Genomic DNA, 22,333 nt, shown 5'->3' with positions numbered 1-22,333 from the left:
ATATTAGCCCAGAAACCTAGAATATCCAAGATACAATCTCTAACACACAAGAAAATCAAGAATAAGGAAGACCACCATGTGGATACTTCATTCCTCCCTAAAATAGGGAATAAAATTCCCATGAAAAAAGTGGCAGAAACAAAGTTTGGAGCTAAGACTAAAGGATGGACCATCCAGAGACTGCCCCACCCAGGGGTCCATCCCATAATCAGCCACCAAATGCAGACACTATCGCATATGCCATCAATATCTTGCTGAAAGGACACTGATATAGCTATCTCTGTGAGGCTATGCCAATGCCTGGCAAATATAGAAGTGGATGCCCATAGTCATCTATAGGATAGAACACAGAGACCCCAATGGAGGAGCTAGAGAAATTACCCAAGGAACTGAAGGGGGCTGCAACCCAATAGGTGAAACAACAATATGAACTAATCAGTACTCCCAGAGCTCGTGTCTCTAGCTACATATATAGCAGAAGATGGCTTAGTCAGCCATCGTTGGGAAGAGATGCCCCTTGGTCTTGCAAACTTTATATGCCCCATACGGGAGAACGCCACGGCCAAGAATATGGAGTGGGTGGGCAGGGGAGCAGGGTGTGGGGAGGGTATAGGGGACATTAGGGATAGCATTTGAAATGTAAATGAAGAAAATATCTAATAAAATAAGTTAAAAAAGAAAGAAAACCACACTTTAAAGAAAAACAAACCATAAACTTTGAGGTTAGAAGGTTGCGTATAAATATCAAAACAACGGGACAATGAAAAAACATGAAGGCGTAGAGAACATAAAGGGAGTTGCCCAAGGTCTTGTTGTAATAAGGAAGAAACAGGCAAACAACAAAATTGGTCTTGCCAGCTGGCTACCCTGGGTGTGTGAAGCCTTCCCAGAAAGGTATATGCATGTGAATACCCGCTGTCAACTGTAAATGTGTATATAGGTCAGACGTTCTTTAATTTTAGCTCCTTTTCAGATGTTATGTTCCTTTGAGAGTTTAGTTTGCCTTTGAAGTGGTTTCTTGCAGGACTTGCTAACTTGTGGTACCCTGTGAAAAAATAAAACCCCAGAGCAGAGTAGTAATTTGAGCACAGGCACTGTAGGACCCATGCAACCTCTCAGTTTATCTACCTAGGAAGCCAGCCACAGACTGCCTCCCCACCCCTGATCTAAGCAGCTGTGGACTTGAGTGCTTTCACATTAGGTCATTAGGACTCCTTAATATAAATGCAAATAATTTAGACAGCTGAGAAACAGTCATTGATGGCCCCCCCTTCTTTTTCCCTTAATTTCTTCTCATTGATTCTGATAGCCATGATGACTGGGGATAGTGTGGTAACAGGAAGAGAGGTGACATTGTGTGGAGCCAGACGATCTGGAGGTTCAGCAGGTATCTGCTCTAACAGGAGTGCAGTGTTGTGAGGCAGGAGTGATGCTGCTCTCATGATTTTGCCCAGAGTTATTCTGGGATTAAAAATTAGAGCATTTTTTTCCTGAAAGTAATGAAAAAAATCAAGATGCAGCCTCTGTTTTCTCTCTTCTGGGCCCCTTCACTGTCTAGTGTTTTAATGTTTTTTATCTCTGACACAGCTCTGCCATTAAATTATTGTGTAGTCATAAGCTTCATTTAGCTTCTATTAATAATTTCTATAAGACTGCAATAATATATGCTGTGCCCCCAAAGTAGTTAGCATGTTTCCACATAGTATATATCCAGAAAACTGTAACTAAACCATGTAGTTCTGGTTCTGAATTATCGTTTTCCTGTAAAGTCTAGATCTTTTACTTCATCATTCAGAAGACTAATTCTTCCAAGTGTTCATGTATACATTAAGGAGTTTCATTCATCAGAACAACTGAAAAGCAATGGAAGAAGCTGGAGCGAAGAAGCTTGAGAAGTCAAACTTCAGGCCTAATCACAAAGAAAAAAATAAAACAACAAAAACAAACACAAACACCCCCCCCCAAAAAAAAAAACAAAAAAAAACCAAAGAGCACGGGGCTCTGGAACTCAGTACTACCATCTCAGTTTTTTTTTTTTTTCTGTTTTTGTGATAAAATAGTATGACCAAAGGAACTTAAGGTATAAAGGGCTTACTCTGGATCACAATTCAAGGGCACAGTCTATAATCGCAGGAGAGAGAAGGCAGCTTTGGAAGTCTCTGGCCAGACTGCATCCAATGTCAAGAAGTAGAGAGAGAGAGGAATTAATGCATACTAGTGCTCCTCTGTCTTTCTTTATGTTTTTCAACCTCAGATTCCAAGGGCAGGAAATGGTCCTATCCACAATTAAGGTGGGTTATTCCACATCAATTAGTGTTTTCAAGTTATCCCTTCATGATGGGATTACTAGCCCACCTTCAACATTTTTGGCCCAGAATTGTTCCTGTCTAAAAGAAATGCAGAGACAAAAATGGAGCCAAGCTTAAAGAAAAGGCAGTCCAGTGACTGGCCCAACTTAGGATCCATCCCATGGGTGTGCACCAAACCATGACACTATTACTGATGCCATGTTGTGCTTAGCATGGATGTCCTCTGAAATGCTCTACCAGCAGCTGACTGAGACAGATGCAGATACAGCCAACCATTGGACTGAGGTTGGCAACTCCTATGGAAGAGTTAGGGGAAAAATGAAGGTGCTTAAGGAGATGGCAATCCCATAGGAAGAACAAAAGTATCAAGTAACTGGAATCCCTGACATCTCCCAGATACGAAGCCACCAACCAAAGAACATATATGTGTTGGTCTGCGACCTCCAGCACATGCATAGCAGAGAACTGCCTTGTCTGGCCTCCGAGGGAGAGGATGTGCCTAATTCTGTAGAGACTTGATACCCTAGGGAAGGGGGATATGGGAGAGATATGAAGTGGAGGTGGGGGGGGGTAAGATGTATAGGTGGGTGGGGAGCACCCTCTCAGAGACAAGAGGGGAGTGATAGGGTCAAGAACTCATGGACAGCGAATCAGGAAAGGGGGTAACATTTGGAATGTAAATAAGTAAAATAATTTGAAAAAAACATATCCTTTCAGAGGTATTCCCGGTGGCTCATTTCCCAGGTGAGTCTAGATTCTGTTAAGTTATTGATTATCACCCCAAGGCTCAATTTCTCTCTGTTATGCAATTGAAGTAACACAAGAAAAATTCTGTGGCAGACCCTGTGTGGAGAGTTCTTATAGACTCCTTCAGTATGCTGCCAATCAATCCAGAGCCAGTGTCTCTGGGAGACAGCCATATGAGTATCAGTGTATATTCTCCCCATCCCAAGGACCAGATTCACTGATTACTACCAAAATGCTCTGCTGTATGTTGACAGTTTGGTTAAGGGTTTTGTTACTGTTACATTCTCTTTAGAATTCCCAAGGTGAAGGTGACCTTGACTGTAGTTTAGAAACAAGAGAACTGAAGCTTAGGAAAAGTGAGGAACAGCTGTGCCTTTGTAGGGCATATGGAGAGCTAGAAGTGAAGTCCAGGTTCAGGGGATAAGAGAGTCCTTACCTTTTAATTTTCAGAATTTTTCAGGCAAATAATCAGTAAAAGCAATCTAAGGATGCCAAACATCTTCAATCTCATCATATTTCTAGTCTTAATATATAGTGAGATCAGATGAAAAGTGCTGAAAGTGTGACAAAGCAAGTGCCTATAATACTTAACTTGAACAAATGTTTATAATGAAAGGATAAAGGCACACAAAGATATAAATATTGGAAAATTATATAAAACTGCTTTTATCTGTTATGAGCTACACTGAAGATTTAATAATGTGATCTACAATTATGCCAGTTGGAGCTGCTATGGAAGGCAGACCAAGTCTCATCTCCTTTTTTTTTCTCTATCTCTGGAGGTGACCTGAACCATTATCTGTGTTGATTAATGGTAAATCTCTATATCTCTCCCTAATATTTTCTCTTGATTTCTATAGATATGGATACAAATGTCAACTGGACTCTTACCTGGATATTCCACTGATTCTTCTGTAAAGAATGGACATATCACACCCTTGCCCCATTTTAAAGCTGTATCTCCTTTACATTACTTATTACTTTATCTCATCTCTATAAATATATCTATCCTTTGCTAGAGTTCCAAAAATAATCTCCAATACCTGGAGCTGAGGAGTTAGCTAGGTAAGTTAAGTGCTTGATTCTCAAGCATAGGACCTGACTTCAACTCTAGCACCCACATGAAAAGCTCAATGTGCTGGTGCATGTTTGTAGTGCTAGATGGAGATGCTGAGACAGAAGGATCCTTAGGGTCACTGGCCAGATAGCCAGCCTAATTGGTGATCTCTAGGTCCCAGTGAGAAATGCAGTCTCAGAGAACAAGCCTGGAAAGGGATTCCAGGGCAAGCAATGTAAGTCCCCTTTAGGAGTTCCACATGAAGACAGAGCTTCACAACTGCTACTACGTACAGAGGCCCCAGGTCAGTCCCAGGCATGCTCTCTGGTTGACAGAACAGTCTCTATGAGCTTGTAAGGGCCCGGGTTGGTTGATTCTATAGGTTTTCTTGTGATGGCTCTGACATCTCTCACTCGTTCAATCCTTCCTCCCATTTCTCCACAGGATTTCCCAAGCACAACTTAATATTCAGCTGTGGGTCTCTAGATCAGTTTCCATCAATTGATGGCTGAAACCTCTCTGATATCAGTTATGCTAGGTTCCTGTCTGCAAGTATAGCAGAATATTATTGACCATGTCAGGAGTGGGCTCCCTCTTATGGCACGGGTCTCAAACTGGATCAGTTATTGAATAGCTCTTCCCTCAAATTCTGCTCCATCTTTTATTCCTGCATATTTTTTAGGTAGGGAAAATTGTGGGTCTAAGGTTTTGTGGCTGAGTTGGTGTCCCAATCCCTCCATTGGAAGTCTTGCCTAATTACAGGAGATGGCAGGTTCAGGTTCTATATCCCCCAGGCTTCCCATTTTCTGAGGAGAGGAAGAGGAGGAATGGGGGGAAAGGAGATGAGAAAGAGGGACTGAGAGGGAAGGAGGGAGAGGAAGCTGAAATGTAAAGTAAATTAATTAATGGAAAAGATAAAACATTCTTGGGATCAATAATCAAGGTGGACTTTTGGCCTCTACCTGTGCATGTATATACACTTGCAAACACACATAAATTCATGTGGGCACACAGACACAATGACAATGACAAGTCTTCTTTTTAAAATTAATTATTTTATTTATTTGTTTACATCTAAAATGCTGCTCCCCCTCCTTGTCCCTCCTTCACAGAATCCCCCCCACCCCTTCTTCTCTGAGAGAGTGGAAAACTCCTGGATATCCCTTCCTGCCCCCCCGACCATGGTGCATCAAGTCTGTGCCAGATTAGGTGTATCTTCTCCCACTGGGCCACACAGGACAGCCATGAATACTGAGCTGCCTGTCTGCTACATATGTGCCTGCAAGGCGAGGGTTGTTGTTGTTGTTGTTGTGGTGGTGGTGGTGGTGGTGGTGGTGGTGGTGGTGGTGGTGGTGGTGGCGGCAGTGGTGGTGGTCCTAGCCTGTGAATGTTCTTTAGTTGGTGGCTCAGATTCTGAGAGCTCCCAGGGGTCCAGGTTATAATAATCTTCTTAAGCAATTTCATTTTCCCCTTATGACTGAGTCTGTTCTTAAATTGAGATTTCTGCTTTTGATATATGTACACCTCCTTTATAGCTTCTTAGCCTATTCAAAATACTATAACAAAATTCCCTTTACAGGAATCTTATAACAACAGAAATTTATTCCTCCAAGTTTTGGAGGCTAAGAAGGCTAAGATCAAAGCACTGACAAATCTAGATTCCTTTGAAGCGTCACTTCCTGGCTTATATATGCCACCTGCTTCATATATCCTCAGGTGGTGAAAGGTGCATGGCAGCTCCTTAGGATCAAGTCCATTCATGAGGGCCTCATAGCCTAATCACCTCCCCCAAACCAACACTCTAATACCATTGTCTTGGTGCTCAGACCTGAGCATTTGGATTTTAGGACTTAGCAGTAGTACTTATGACATTTTATACATTTATAATTCAAGGCAGAGTTATATAAATAGTATTTGCCCAGCCTGCCATTTTATCCATTTTATATTGACAAAGACATCAAGACTATTTTTCTCACCATTTTATCCTCTGCACATGTAACACTGCTAGATATGTGATAGACAATCAAAAACTGTGTGTAGAAAACCATGAATAAATCTGTGCTTCTCTGGTATGGAGTAGGCAGCCAAAATCTATATGTGGCTAAGATGGATTGATCTATTTCCTCCTTGCTCTTCGTTCTGCCAGACTTCTGGTTCAAAGCCTTACCACTTTTTAGGTGAGTTATCACAATGATGTCTTACCTGACTTCCCAGCTACTTGAAAATGCATGCATACTTCATTTCTTTTGCCAGAGTACACTTTCTCTGGTGCATACATAATTTCTCATCATGTGTTTTCCTTTTTTAAACTAAAAGCTGATTCATCCAAATAGCTCACTGGTTGGTGTAGCATAACCTTCTTACAGAAAAAAATCTTACACCATAAAATGAGAAAATTTATATGTCAATTATGTTGATTTCTTAAATTGTTTACTATATTATGAAATATTTGACATCACAAATTCAATGGAAATATAAATGACATGGTATGTTATTCAGCTTGCTGTCACTATAGTGCAATATGTGAGAAGGTCAACTTATGAAGGTATTTGGGGTTCATCATTTCTGAGAAAGCAGTCATGATTTAGTATTGGCCCCATTGCTTTGGACCTGTGGCATGATAGCAAATCACAGTAATAGCACATTAGGACAAAACCACTTATGTCATCAATCTCTAACATTATTAATGATATTCTCGCAGACAGAGCCTAACATAACTGTCCTCTAAGACGTTCTATCTGACTGAAACAGGTGCAGTTGCCCATTGCCAAACATTGGAAGATGGCTGGGGACTCTTATGGAAGAGTTGGGGAAAGACTTGAAGGCCTTGAAAGGGATGGGAATCGATAGGAGGATAAACAGAATCAACTAACCTGGACCTCTGCAAGTTCAGAGACAGAGCCATCATCAAAGAACATACACTGGCTAAAATGTGTCCCCCAGAAAATATATAGCAGCTCTGAAGCTCAGTTTTCATGTGGGCCCCCCAACAACTAGAGCAGAGTCTTTCCCTAGAGTAGACTGACTGTGGTATTTGTTCTCCAACAGGGCTGCGTTGATTGGCCTCAGTGGAAGAGGATGCAACTAATCTATCAGAGACTTGATGGGTCATGGTAGGGGGATACCCAGAGGGTCCCCACCCGCTCAGAAGATAAGGTAGGGTCTCTGTGATGGGGAAACCCAGGCACGCAGCGTTTGGGTTGTAAATAAACAAATGTGTATAAATAAAAAGTAGAATACAAGAAGTCCCATAGCCAAAGTGGTATCTCTGCTCTCATATCCAAAACGCCTTCACATCTGGCTGAATTAAAATATAAGGGACTTATACCTTAGCCTAGAATGACTAAAGAATAAGGGAACACTATCATTAATCTTTACATGCATAAACTCTCTAGCACAGAGGAGGGCGAAGAGGTAGTTAGTAAATATGTATTGAAGTCATGCACTAAATATTTAATAAATACTTATATGGTAGGCAATATTCTAGGTTGTTGACATCTATCAATAAACAAAGGTCCTATACTTATGGAGCTTATATTATAGTAGAAAACAGACAATATACAATAAATTTTAAAATGCAAATAACTAATTGATTTTAATTGATAATGACAGCAAACAAAATAAAAAAGTAGATCGGCAGTAAGGGAGACCAAGAGTTCTGGAGAAGCAATGCCTTAACGTTTTCCTTATGATGACAAGGGTACATGCCATTATGGAGATTCTGAGCATGCTCACGGGTTTGCTGTGTGGGTACCTGAACACAGCTCTCCAGGGAAAGTAAGCAGCCATAACAATACCTCCAATGCAGAAGTATATCTGATACATTTGAAGGACAGGCTAGGCCAGTACAGCAGGAAATCTGAGCAAGGAGAAAAGTAGGAATTGGTGTGGGGAACAGAGTTGTATAATGACCTGCCTTTTGTTGAAATAATCATTCTAGCAGCTATGGAGAATAGACTATAGTGATGCAAAGATAAAAGTAGGGATCCTCATTAGAAAGCCATTATAGTAACACAAGAGACAGGCAGCACTGACCTGGATTAGTTCTACAACAGTCCTAGAGCACCATAAAGAGAAGATTGTCTCCACCTAGGGACACAGTGAACAATGATTTTGTAAGTGGATTCTAGCCTTATGACCCATGTTCCACTTATCTTCCTCATTTTCTGGCATATTGCATTGAGTTAGGTACAAACTGCCCATGCTTCCTGAGGATAGCATGCTTTCTCCTGCCTTTGCAATGCCCGTCTCATTGCCTAAATCCCATTTCTCTAACTTGCTCTGTTAGCAAATTTTTACTCATTCTGTAAGACCCAACTCAAATGCCACCTTTTCAGTGATTCTTTTCCATATCATCTACTCAGAATTTGTCTCTCTTTATTTTAACAGTTCTCAACCTGTGGGAAGTGATCCCTTTGGTACTTGACATACTCTTCAACAGGGGTTGCTTAAGATCATCTGTATATCACATATTACATTGTCATTCATAACAACAGCAGAATTACAATTATGAAGTAGCATAGTTCATAATTTTATAGTTGCATGTCCCACAACATATGGAACTGTATTAAAATGTCATAGCATTAGGAAGAGTGAAAATCACTGCACTGTCCCTTCCTCGGCAGTCTGACTAGACCAGTAATCCAGGCATATCACAATTGAACTCATACAGTCTATAAATGAGATGCTATGACTTATTAAATGCCTATCTATAACAACATCCTTTGACTTCATTAAGTTCATGGTAAACATAGGGGACAAGAACAAGGGAACACCAGAAAATGATAAGGAAGGAAAGAATATAGTCAGTTTGAAATATTTTCATTACAGCCTAGCAAAATTACTTGGATGTGATCTCTTTTAAAAATAAATAACTGGTTGCAAACACAATAAGAAACTCTCAGGTTCTAGCCATGTTTTTTCAGCAAATGTTAAGCTCCAGAAATAGCTACAGAGAATGGGGTGGAGGACACGGTTGGTGAGAATAAGTTACCTATAAAATTCTGATGAGAACAAGCACCTGGACTCCTTGATCAAATTCTGAGATGGTCTTGGCAGTGTTTGGGTCCAGCCCTTTGAAGGCTGCTTCACTTGAGGATAAAAATGTGCTGAAGGACACTGAGAGTCACCAGCCCTGACATAACTTTGTGGCTAACCCTGACAGTGTCAGGCTTGGGAATAGTTGGATTGGGGAGAGGATAGAGATGGGTCACAACACAAGCATTCATACCTGAATCTGTCTGTCTGCACATCATCTTTAGGCAGCACGGATGCTACTCTTGTACCTAGTCTGTTAAGAATGGCTTTGGCTAAGTGGACACCAACATCTCAGACACAGTTCTGTCTGTCTTGCTCTACCTCTCTTAATAAACAACTTTCTCCCTATAATCATTTGTTCCCTGAAAGTTTAGGCTGTGTGATCTTTAAGGTGCCTTCAGGCTCTAAAATGCTATGTTGTTTAGTAGAAACTTCAAAGATGCTACCCTCTTCCTTCCTAACCCTGCTCTCTTACCACCTTCTGCACACTCCCACACACCATCTTAAGAGAAGGTGTAGAAGGAATCTTTTTATACTATTCAGTTTGGAAAGAGGAACTTGTCAAAATCTAGATCCTCTGGGGACCGCATCACTGTTGATTCACTGAGCATCAAAGACCCACCCCACATTCAATGTCATATTTTCATTGTTTCTGTCAGGAAAATCTACCCTTCACTCTGAGCAACAGAGACCTGCCTTTATCTTCAATAATCTACTCTTTTAAAATACCATCTTGCTGCTCCAGTTGCACTAAGTAATTCTATTCATTATGAAATTGGAATAAATATCATGGAAATATTGAAATAAAATAATATTCTCACTAACACATTCATCTTAATTATTTCTTTTCTTCTCAGAAGACTGAGTGGGAGATAATCATATCTGTTTCAGTTACTTCTTTAAATTACTGGAGTTTTACAAAATGATGAGCTTAGGGGTTTTTTTTATATTTTTTCTCCCTTTTCTTCCTCTATAATATTAAAGCAAAGACTATTACAGTTCAAGTGAAATCATTTTATTTTTTTTCTGATATACTTGATCACGTGCCTAAGCACAAACAATACTTTTTAAAAAAAAAAAAAAGATTTATTTGTTATTTATATGAGTACACCGTAGCTGTCTTCAGACACACCAGAAGAGGGCATCATGTCCTATTAGAGATGGTTGTGAGCCATCATGTGGTTGCTGGGAATTGAACTCAGGACCTATGGAAGAGCAGTCAGTGCTCTTAACCACTGAGCCATCTCTCCAGCCCCAAAGAATACATTTTATGACCCATGTATCTTTCTTAAGTTTGTTTCTCAAATTAAGGATTCCGGTAATAGGTTAAAATGACTATAACAGTAAATTTTCATGGTCAAGGATGAAGTTTTAGAATTAATGTAGGGTTTTCTGAAAAAATGAGAGAAACTAATGGTAATCTTTTCAGTGCTGGGGACTGGAGTAATGCTTTAGCCAGAATCCTGAGCTCATGCCTTTGAGGCTGGAACTCTGTCACCAGACCAAGACAATAACTCTTATGGTTGTACGCTTATGGTGAGTCATGCAGCTTCAATTGTTACTGTAAAATTTTAAGATGGATTGTATTAGCTCTTTTTTATAACTGAGGAAACAGAAACTCAGGAAAATCATATGAGTTGCTCAGTTGCTCAACAAATGAGTGGCAAGACATGGTTTCTGAAATTGGTTCCAGAAGAGGATAGACAAACAAAGGGAATACCTGGGAAAGAAGTTTGTCTCCTTTTAAACACTTCCAACATTATGCTTACTGACTCACTGGACAGTCTGAAATCCAAGACTGATCCTATCCCGGGCCACTTTTCCTAGAGACAGCATTTTTCCCAAGACAGAAGGCTCCAGATCTGCTCAGCAGTCTCTACATAGCAGCTGCTAGATTTCTGGATTGGCTAAAGGCTTACGAGCAAGCAAGATCTGTCTCAGATAGGCCAGCAAAACTCTCTTGGAGAATGGAGATTGAAGTACTTGGATTGAGTTGTAAAGATGCACAGGTACACATACAAAAATGATATGATTCATAATTATTACATGTATCATTATATGCATGCATATGTATGCATGCATAAAATTCATCCCCTCACATAAGTTTCTTGCCTCCTCCTTCTCTCTGTTTCCATCAGTCTGCCTGTCTGTTAGTCAGTCAGTCAGTCAGTAAATCTGCCTGCCTGTCTGCCTGTATACCTGTCTATATATCCATCTCTCTTTCATATACACGTGTGCATGATACACACAAACACTCACACATGGGTACAAAATATAAGAATCAAAAAGATTTGGTATTGTTTGGGAATATAAAATGTAGCCACTTGGAAAAACAGTAGAATGTTTTAGCTTATTATACAGCACAGCACAATTATACACCCAAGAACAAAGTCAAGATATGTCCACACAAAAACTTATATACACAAAAGTGCCTATCAACACCATTCATGCTTATAGCTGACAACTGAATAAAATATGATAAACATATATAGTAGAATATTACACAGCCACTTTGAACACCATACTCTCTTTAAGTCTTTCACTGCCATTCTGCAACATATATCATTGTATGAAGTTGGTATGAAAATTAGTATTAAGATTTATAGACCAAACAATCAAGCAAACAAACAAAACAAAAAACAAACAAAAAGTAGTCATTGCCAAAGGCCATATTATCAATCAAGAATAGTATTACTTCATAAATTATAGTCAATAAAATTGATGTATCATGTAAGTTTACATTATTCAATAAATCTGAAATTCTGGAAAGATGCAGTGAGGTCTGTGCATTGAATACTCATGGCAACGAGCCTACAAATTAGGAGGGAAAATGCAAACAATATGGCTGAGAGTCAGAGAGACATAACATAGTCCTTCTTCTTTCCCCTGAATAACGACATAGTTTTCAGAGCCTTGACTTTCATGTCTGTAACTGGAGGTGATAGTCTCTGACTTTGCTCCTTGCTAGAATTGTGGTGACAAGTTTTGGCTCACATCACTCTGGTAGAAATAAGAGATGATAGACTGTAACTTTCTTGGGTTTCTTTGCCCTGTGCAAGAAATCCCCAGTCTGCAGCATGAGAATAATTTAGGATAGACAGCCTTGCTGTGTTCTGTGTGCAGAATGGTGAGGGAACTTCACACAGGTCCATTTAGGCCTGACATGGAATGCAGACCTGATCTGTTTTTTATTCACTCTGGAAAATTATTTTTTTGTTGTTGTTGAAATGTTCCTTTTGTTAGACTTGTGGCTTTAAAATGGTTCTTTCTATCTGTCATTTAATTTCTAGGAGGTCACAGATCCTTCTGAAATTTATATCAGTTTTCAAATATTCTGTAATTTTGTGGGATTAAAAACTAGTTAGCCGAAATAATCTCAGCTCTAAACAGGTTTTGGCACAGCACTGACCCTCATGAATTTACAAAGCAGTACAGGTAGGTCCTGTATGTCATCCCGCAGTTCTCCTACAAGTCCTAATAGTCCCAGCCATCAACACTAGGAAACATACATCAGCATATTTACACAACTATGTATGTAGCTATATATCTTCGTGTCATATGTAACCTCTATGAGAACCAAGGTACATAAATAGTGCCTCAACACAAAGGCCATTCAGATGCTGAACGACTGTGGTCACTCCTGTCCCCTTCTCCCTCAGCATTCTGCTTGTATTAGTCTGCCTTCTATGATATAATAAATATCAGAGATCATGGAGTAATAAATGTTCTATTTTAGCCCATGACTTTGTAGGTTTCAGTCTGTCATATAATGGAGCCGCTAGTGGAGATTCTGGAAGATAATGGCAAGAACAAGGGAAAAAGCAAAGCTCTTCACCTCATGGCCAGAAAAGAAAGAGGAAAAGAGAAAGGCATGCCTCCAGAACCAAACACCTCTCCCCTAGACAATGCTTAAATTTCACCACTTCTTGGCACTACAAGTGGAGGATCAACACTTGGACACAATCACCTTTGCAGTTCATTTTAGGTTTCGTCTACAGCAGCATCACCCTGCTGTCAGCATCAGTCTGGTGGTGTTATACTTGACAGTTGTGTATGGCACGGGAACACTTTTCATGTATAACTGTGTTAAACTCTCCTTGATCAAATGGCAAAAACTGTGTCAGATGATGTGATTATTTTTGTCTCGACAACAAATGTCTTTGAAAATACAGAAAAAGTAAACCCTATTACCTTTGTCCATGTTTTCACTATTTCTGTTGTTTCTTCTATTTTTTTTTTGGTTTTTCGAGACAGGGTTTCTCCGTGTCTACTCACTTTGTAGACCAGGCTGGCCTGGAACTCAGAAATCCACCTGCCTCTGCCTCCCCAGTGCTGGGGTTAAAGGTGCGCGCCACCACCATCCAGTCCCTCTTTAGCCTTTCTGCAGGAAGAATCTCTCTAGCTCATTTTTAGAATATTCGTTCATTCATTCATTCATTCATTCATTCATGTTACATCACAATTTTTGTCCCCTGTCATTCCTTTCTCTCAATTCCACCCTTACAAATTCCTTGCCTGTTACCACCTCCTCTTCTCAGAAAAGAGGAAACATCCCTTGCATATCACCCCATCCTAGGACATCCACTTGCCATAGGCCTAAGTGCATCATCTCCCACTGAGGCCCAACTAGATAGTCCAGTTAGGGGAAGAGGATCCAGTGACAGGAAACTGAGTCAGAGACAGCTCTGATCCAGTAGTTTGGGGACCCATATGAACCCCAAGCTGCACCATGTGGTCTAGGGGTATTGTAATAGACATTCTTTGTTTTGCTTCATTTTTAATATCTTGATTTCTTCTTAATTCTTTTTTATTAGATATTTTCTATAGTTGGATTTCAAATATTATCCCCTTTCCTAGTTTCCCCTCCAAAAATCCCCTATTCCCTCCCAACTCACCTTGCTTCCCAACCCCTGCTTCCTGTCCCTGGCATTCCCCTATACTGGGGCATAGAACCTTCACAGGACCAAGGGCCTTTCCTCCCATTGATGACTGGCATATGCAGACAGAGCCATGAGTCCCACCATGTGTTTTATTGATTGGTGGTTTAGTCCCAGGGAGCTCTGGGGGTCTAGTTAGTTCATATTGATGTTCCTCCTATGGGGCTGCAAACCCTTTCAGCTTCTTGGGTACTTTCTCTAGCTCCTTCATTTGGGGACCCTGTGCTCCATCCAATGGATGGCTGTGAGCATCTACTTCTGTATTTGTCAAGCACTGGCTGAGCCTCTCAGGAGACAGTTATATCAGGCTCCTCTCAGAAAGCTCTTGTTGGCATCTGCAATAGTGTCTGGGTTTGGTGGTTGTTTATAGGATGGAACCCCAGGTGGGGCAGTTTCTGGATGGTCATTCCTTCAGTCTCTGCTCCGAGCTTTGTCTCTGTAACTCCTTCCATGGGTATTTTCTTCCCCCTTCTAAGAAAGATTAAAGTATCTACAGTTTGGAATTCCTTCTTGAGTTTCATGTGTTTTGCAAATTGTATCCTGGGTATTCTGAGCTTCTGGGCTAATATCCACTTATCAGTAAGTGCATATCATGTGTGTTCTTTTCTGATTGGGTTACCTCACTCAGGGTGATATCCTCCAGATTCATCCATTTGTCTAAGAATTTCATAATGCATTGTTTTTAATAGCTGCATAGTACTCCATTGTGTAAATGTACTCCATTTTCAGAATTAGCAGATCTTAATTTACTGGTTTCACAGCTTTTGCTATCATTTACAAGTTTGCAAAGGAGTTTCAGCATGCCATCTTTTCTGGGAAATCAAGTCTCCCTAGGATTAGGCAAATCCTCTCCCACTGAGGCCAGACAAGGTAGTCCACTGCTAGGTTGTTAAAAATAATCTGTGAGTTGTCCATATGTAAAGCTAATAAAGAAGCCAGCCCAGCCTGTTTAGTTTTGCCTTCAATTCTTTGCAAATGAATTTTTACATTCAGTGCTGTCCATACTTCCCACTGATGACTGTCACCTGGATCTTCTGCCAGTCAGGTTCGTGGCCCTGGTGCTCCCCTGTACTGGGGCATATAAAGTTTGCAAGACCAAGGGGCTTCTTTTCCCAGTGGTGGTCAACTAGGCCTTCTTCTGCTACATATGCAGCTAGAGACACGTGCTCTGGGGGTACTGGTTAGTTCATATTGCTGTTCTACCTATAGGGTTGCAGCTCCTTGGGTACTTTCTCTAGCTTCTCCATTGGGGGCCCTGTGTTCCATCCAATAGCTGGCTGTGAGCATCCACTTCTGTGTTTGCCAGGCACTGGCATAGCCTCATAAGAGAAAGCTATATCAGGGTCCTTTCAGCAAAATCTTGCTGGCGTATGTAATCTTCTTAATTCTTAAAGAAGGTTCTTGCTAGATATATGGGTGTGGAATGAGAGTGCTTTCAGCATTTAGAAGAAATTGTGGCACTTTACTTGGCTGCTCTGGTCTCAAACATGCAGCCCTAAGTTATTCTTAACTACACTGTTTTCAAGATTTTTCTTTCCTTACTTTACAGAATTTTTGATTATGTCATTTCTTTTTTTTTTTTTTTTTTTTTTTTTTTTTTTTGAAATGTATTTATTTGTTCTTTTTACCACTTTATTTAAAGAAAAGATTTTGTAGCAGCCAAAAACTTTCACTTAAATTCATGGTCANTTTTTTATGAGAGAAAGATATTTATTTGGACATTTTACCACTTTATTTAAAGAAAAGATTTTGTAGCAGCCAAAAACTTTCACTTAAATTCATGGTCAACATTGAATTTAGCTAACAAGTGTCAATAAAGAATCAACAGAAATATGCAGTTGATTGCTTATTTGGAAGCAATGAGATTATGTCATTTCTTGACACGGGTTTCCCTAGCTTTTTTCCGGCCTGGCATTTACAAAGACTCTCAAATATATTTGTCTTTTCCCAAATTCAGGAAGATTTCAGCCATGTAAAACATTCTTTTCCAAAACATGCTTTCCTCTCCCTCTGTAACAACTATGATGGCATGGATGTTATAACAGTTACTACAGTACTGTGAGCCCCAAAGCTCTCAGCCTTCTTTCTAGCCTGTTCTTTTCCTATTTCTCAGACTGGGTAATGCCTATTGCTCCACTCACTCTATAGCACTGGGGAGGGTATAGGCAGTTCCCTGGGGCTCACTGGACAGACAGTCCAGTCTACTCACTAAATTCTAGACCAATGAGAGAGACTTGTCTAAAACAAAGGCAGATGATGTTTAAAGAATGATACATGAGGCTGTTTCCTGGCCTCCATATACCCTCACCTATATGGGAAGAACATGTATATGTTACCCATTTATACATACAAAGGAGGAGGAAGGGATTATTGCTAAGGAGGAAAAATTAAAATCGTGGCTTCCTACTATGCTTTGCCATTATCAATTAAGTATATGTAAAGGATGGAAGTTTAGGTTTTCCACTCATCCTTGGTTGAGTGGACACATTTTCTTGTCACATTGTTTGGATGGATTGAGTCAGTATTGTCTCGAGATCACATGTCTTACTAGACTAATTTCCTAGCTCTTAGAGAAAAGAAGAGAAACAAAAAGAAATGACTTTTGAGAGCATTTAGAAATAATTGTGTTCGCATTGGCATTTCTAGGCCACCAGCTTCCCCAGCAGCCACGGATGCACACGTCAGGCAAAGGGACACCCAGGTAACATGCTGAGTGATTCCTTAGGTGCTCAGGATCTTTGCTGCTCCTCCTCTTCTCTTTACCCTTCCAAGTCTTTGTTTGCTTTACAAATAATGACAAAATATTTCAGCAGCACTGAGACAAGAAGTTCACCTCCCATGTCTTATCTAAAAATCGGAAGTCTGCAATTTTTCTTTTTATACATTAGTACTTAATTTTGAAATTTGGTATTATTGCAGTAAATTAATATTCTTGAAATACAAATTTAGATGAAATAAAAAGACAATTACTGGAGTCTTTTAAAGTACATACGTCTCTCTCTCTTTTTTTTTTTTCAGTCTCAAGAATTGAACCTCAACAAGCTCAGCAAGCTCTCTACTATTCTACAATAGAGCCTTACCTCCAGCCCTTCAATGGCAATTCTTAATGTTTTGCATATTGCAGTTCTTACATAATGCTAAGCTGATGGCTACCGTTTTAAATCAAGGACACATTTTTTTTTAACTGAATGTATTAAGATTTTATACTCACCAACTGTAGTTTCTAGCTTAGGCGACAATTATAAAAATTGATTTAACAAAGCTGAAATCTGAACAATGTTATATCTTCTTAAAATATGAAAAATATAAATATCTAGAACCAAGTGTGCAATGTTATAAAGTTGTAGGGTTGCAGCATACTTCAGTGGTTAAGAACACTTGCAGTACTATCATGAGGGCTGGAGTTCTAACCCCAATACCTACACAACAACCTTCCCATGCTATAATTCCAGGTCCAAGGCATCTGAAGCCCTCTTCTGGCATCTACCAGTATCTGTTCATCTTGTTCATCCCTAATATGTTCTCTATTCAGTAGGGTTGATTTTTCTAAAATGATAATCACACTGATTTGTGTCCACGGACTTGCCATATTTCTGACCAGGGCCAATAGAATAGAGTACAAGTTCTTAGCTTGCCTCATGAATTAATTCCCGTATAACTTTCCAAGTGATGTCTCCTCATACTTTCATGTTCAATTGTATAGTTTTTGTGCATCAAAGGTAATGTTACCTTTCATTGTTAGGGTTTAAATACATTTTACTAATATACATATATCTATATCTGTATCTATATCTATCTATCCACCTACTATTTATATTTCAGGCTTCAAAATAAATGACACTTCCCCATGGTATGTAAAACCATGCATGGTACATTGTTACTTCTTCCTCTAGAAGCCAAATGTAATTTTAATCATGTCCCATGCAAGTGATTTCCAGCTGAAATACTACCTTTTCAGAGTATCTCAATAGTCTATAAGCTTCTCTCTACTAACATCAATCTGTTTTCTCTCCTTAATCCCATAACATTCCTTATATACTTTAATTTTTCCTAATTAGAAATTCAAAGCAAAAACAAGAACAGAAGGAGATACTTATACCCGACCAATGGACTGAAGTCTGGGAACCCGGTGGCTGAATTAGGAAAAGGCTGGAAGAAGTTGAGAAGGAGGGCAAACCCATAGGAAGACCAGAAGTCTCAACTAACCTGAACCCCCTACCTGAACCCCCTGAGATATCTCAGACACTGAGTCACCAACCACTCAGCATACACTAGCTTGTTCAAGGCTCTCAACACATATACAGCAGAGGACTGCCTGGTCTGGCCTCAATGAGAGAAGATGCACCTAACCCTTGAGTGTCTTGAGGCCCCAAGGAGTGGGGAGGTCTTGTGGGGTGGGGGTACAGTGGGAGGACATCCCCTTAGAGACAGGGGAAGAGGAATGGGATGAAGAATTGTGGAAGGGCAGAACAGGAGATGGATAAAGACTGGATTGTAAAAATATATTAAAGATAATAAAAAAAAAAAGAAAAGGGAAACATAACAACAGACAAAAATGAAATCATGAAATTCAGAGGTAAATGAATGGAACTAGAGAAAATCATCTTGAGTAACACAGATCTAAAAAGAAAATTATGGTATGTATTCAATTAAATATAGATATATGCTATTAAGTCAATGGTAATCAAGCTACAATCCAGAGGACCATAGAGGTTAGGTTACAACAGTGGTTTTCAACCTTCCTAACTCTGTGACACTTAATACAGATCCTTTTGTTGTAGTGGACAAATGGGTGGATTATAGCACCTGAAAATTAAGAACAAGACACCTGTCCCCAAACCTGATGGACCCAAGGAAGCTCTACGTTAGATGTGGGAGCATATATAACAGTGCTCAGTGGTTAAGAGCACCAACTCCTCTTCCAGAGGTCCGGAGTTCAATTTTCAGCAACCACATAGTGGCTTACATCCATCTGATACACTCTTCTGGTGTGTCTGAAAACAGCAACAGTGCACTCATATACATAAAATAAATAACTGAATCTTTTTTAAAAAAAAAAGGAAGAATATTTTTGTCAATCTTTTGTGGCTCTAAAATTACCTGGGAAAGGTTTTGAACTATATAGTTCATTTATTAGTTCACAGGGATGTTTTGTAAATGCTCAGATGGAAGAGTATAATTAGAAGGGACCAGATATTTCAAGAAGAAATAAATATAATCTGGAAGGATAGATAAAATTAGTGGTTATCTGTGATGGAACATTAAAATTTAAATGAATTTTACTTTATTCACACAGACTGTTTGTCTCTGAATGATGGAGTAGTATGTGAATAATTACAAACAAACTTTTCATCAATAAAACAAACCAAAAACAAAATCAAAATCAGATCATGTTCATATTTATCATCCCAGGATCTAGTACAGAGTTTATCAACAACAAAATATTAAGTAGAAATTACTTTAAAGTTCATTTCAATCTTCTTAGTCTGTCTATTATATTTGAAATGGCAATCAGAGAAGGTATTTCAGGTCAACAAAAGATCATACAACAACATACTTCTTGTGTTTCCATCTCCCACCTTCCCCGTACAGTAAATGTGGCTGGAAGGATATACTTAGGACATGAGCTTCTGGCTGGTATCAACATTAACTTCTTGTGTAAGTATTCCTGCCCTAAGTCTCAATATATATAAAGATATAGATTGCAGATGTCTAGAAATATAGGTTTTCAGTAGTATTCACACATAGTAAACTATATTCTGGCCCCAACAGGGAATATTGATGAGCTGTGGTTTAAAAATTCTACTGCTGTAGACTCTAACCATTGTCAGTAAGAGGGCTACTATATAACAGAATTAATTGGAGTACACTAAAACAGTCCAAAAAATTGCTTATGCCCTGCTGTTTGCTACCAGATAGTTTTACGTTATCTCCTTAAAACAGGAAAGCACTGACTAGCCATATATTTGCAAAACGTGTTCTTAGATGTGTCTTTTGTTCATTTGCTTTCTATAACTAGCAATTTCCAAGTTCATGATAAAACCCAAAAGTCTAGATATCACTAATGGGTCCTCATGAGACCATCAAGGATGTTTTCTAAATATTTTCAAGAATGTTTCTAAAAAGTGAATACATACTATTTTTTCACTATTTCTGAAGATAAAGGTCCAGATAAAAATAAAACCTTTATATCTATCCTGAGGCAGAATTTTTTGCCCAAACTCATAATCTATTTGGTATTACAAAAAGTAGAGAAATCCCAGACGAGAAAATGTTAATTATTATTCCTATCTTAGTACTGGGAAAAGTAGAATTAAGCAAGCAATAAAGAAGATATTCTACTATGTGACTCTGCAAGCTATTTGCCAGGCTTGAATTGAGCTATTTTTTGGGGAAACCTGAATTGTGATAAATTTCTTGAAATGAGTGAAATCTAGTGTTTTGACAGGCCACTGGGAAATTTGAGATAATACCTCCTGGGAGGTAGGGTGCAGTCTAGGTAACAGACAGAAGGAATAATATACAGGGAAAGAACAGGAAAGGGAACAGGAAAGATGCTCGGTGTAAAATATTGGCCATTAGAGGAATGGTTAGGACCTGTGGAGAGTATTTAATAAAATTTCTAGGAAAGTTTCCTTTGTATATTCATGTCCATTCTGCCCCCCAACATTTAACATTGTGTACAGAGCATTATAATGCTCAATAAAATCCTGAAAAAGAAATACATAAACATCTAGATTGAGGAAAAGGGAAATTAAGACAATGTGAAAAGTTTCATATTCAAGTTCTGGGTAGTAAAATGAGGAATTAGATACAGGTTGGTTTGCTAAATTATCCTTTGCTCAAATTTCAAGCTATTTCATACTAAAAATCTGAATTACTGGATATTATTAATTGCTATTGCTAAGGCTTACCAAAATTGGATATAGACACTAACTTAATTTTCAGGTATTATAATACAAGTGCAAGAACTCAATAATATTTCAAAATATTGTCAAGAGGAAAGGGAAGTGGGGGAGAGAACCCAAGTGACAAGATACGGAGCAGGTAACAAAATGAAATCATTTTAGCTGTAAGATTTGAGAGTCGGGGAGGTCTTGGGAATATGAAAGGGAGAGAAGGAAGGAGGAAGGAGAGAGGAAAGAAAGGGAGGAGGAAGAAGAGGAAGAGGAGAAGCAGACGAAGAGAAGGAGAGAGAGAGAGAGAGAGAGAGAGAGAGAGAGAGAGAGAGAGAGAGAGAACATCCAAAGCTAACACTTGGAAAGCAAGATAGCAATTGGTCTTGTTGCATAAGATCTTAACAGAACTTGGAAAACCAAATGATTTTACTGTACTTCAAAGGTTCCTATGAACAGAAACACAGTGATATCATTTTATTGACTTGAAGTATCCATTGACACACATGCCTGCCTATATTATTGTCTTCTTGGGTTGGATTGAGAGACTCACAGTGAAGCCTTGCCCTTTGCTCAGACTTTGTTTACAGATAGAGAGCAAAAGTGCAGCTGTTTAATTGATTTGATGCAGTAATGTAAAAAAAAATGACCAGAGAGATATTTTTTACTATTTAATAAAGAATTTTTATAACTATTATCAAATATCTGCATTTTTATAAACCTGAGCTTTTCAAGCTAGCATTCATAGAAAATTACCAAGCATCATTTGTAGATAAAAGAAAAATTCAATATTTATGAAATGCTAGTTTTCTATAAATACAGACATTTGGAGACTATCATCTCACTAGTCATTAAAATTTGAACAAGGATCAAAGCTAGAATAATATTAACAATTCCTTGCATTTGTATAGCATTTTACATGTTATTAATAATAGATGACATTTGTTGAGCATTTAGCAAGTGCCAGGTACATTACATAAAAATTCTCATAAGGAATTCAGTTCATTCACAAAAACATTTGCTTAACACCTACTATGTGACTGTGGACTAATGCTTTGTTTCTGTCTTTTAAAATTTCATTTTGTCAGTCTCAACAAATGTTGGTTTAATGAATAAATGAATAGATGGAGGATAGGATGAAGCAGTTTCAAGGCTTTGCGAGGCTACATATAAATAACTAGGTACTCTCCTTAGCTTTGATGACTTTGAGAATACTTAATTTTCTCCAGCTTCAACTTTTACCATCAACTTTTCATGTTTTTTGTTATATTTAAAAATATCTCTAATCCCAGCACGTGGGAGGCAGAGGCAAGCGGATTTCTGAGTTTGAGGCCAGCCTGGTCTACAAAG

The 22,333-nt window shown here is 38.9% G+C and overlaps 1 protein-coding gene across 3 annotated transcripts in view; it reads right to left on the bottom strand.

The window, feature by feature from the left end:
• The window catches only part of Agbl4 (ATP/GTP binding protein like 4), a 1,180,502-nt gene that overhangs the window by 633,568 nt on the left and 524,601 nt on the right, over positions 1-22,333 (bottom strand). The window lies entirely within an intron of this gene.

This window comes from Mus pahari, chromosome 6, assembly GCF_900095145.1.
Source record: "Mus pahari chromosome 6, PAHARI_EIJ_v1.1, whole genome shotgun sequence".
In the NCBI taxonomy this organism is placed as follows: domain Eukaryota; kingdom Metazoa; phylum Chordata; class Mammalia; order Rodentia; family Muridae; genus Mus; species Mus pahari.
This window is presented reverse-complemented; position numbering and strand designations above follow the sequence as displayed.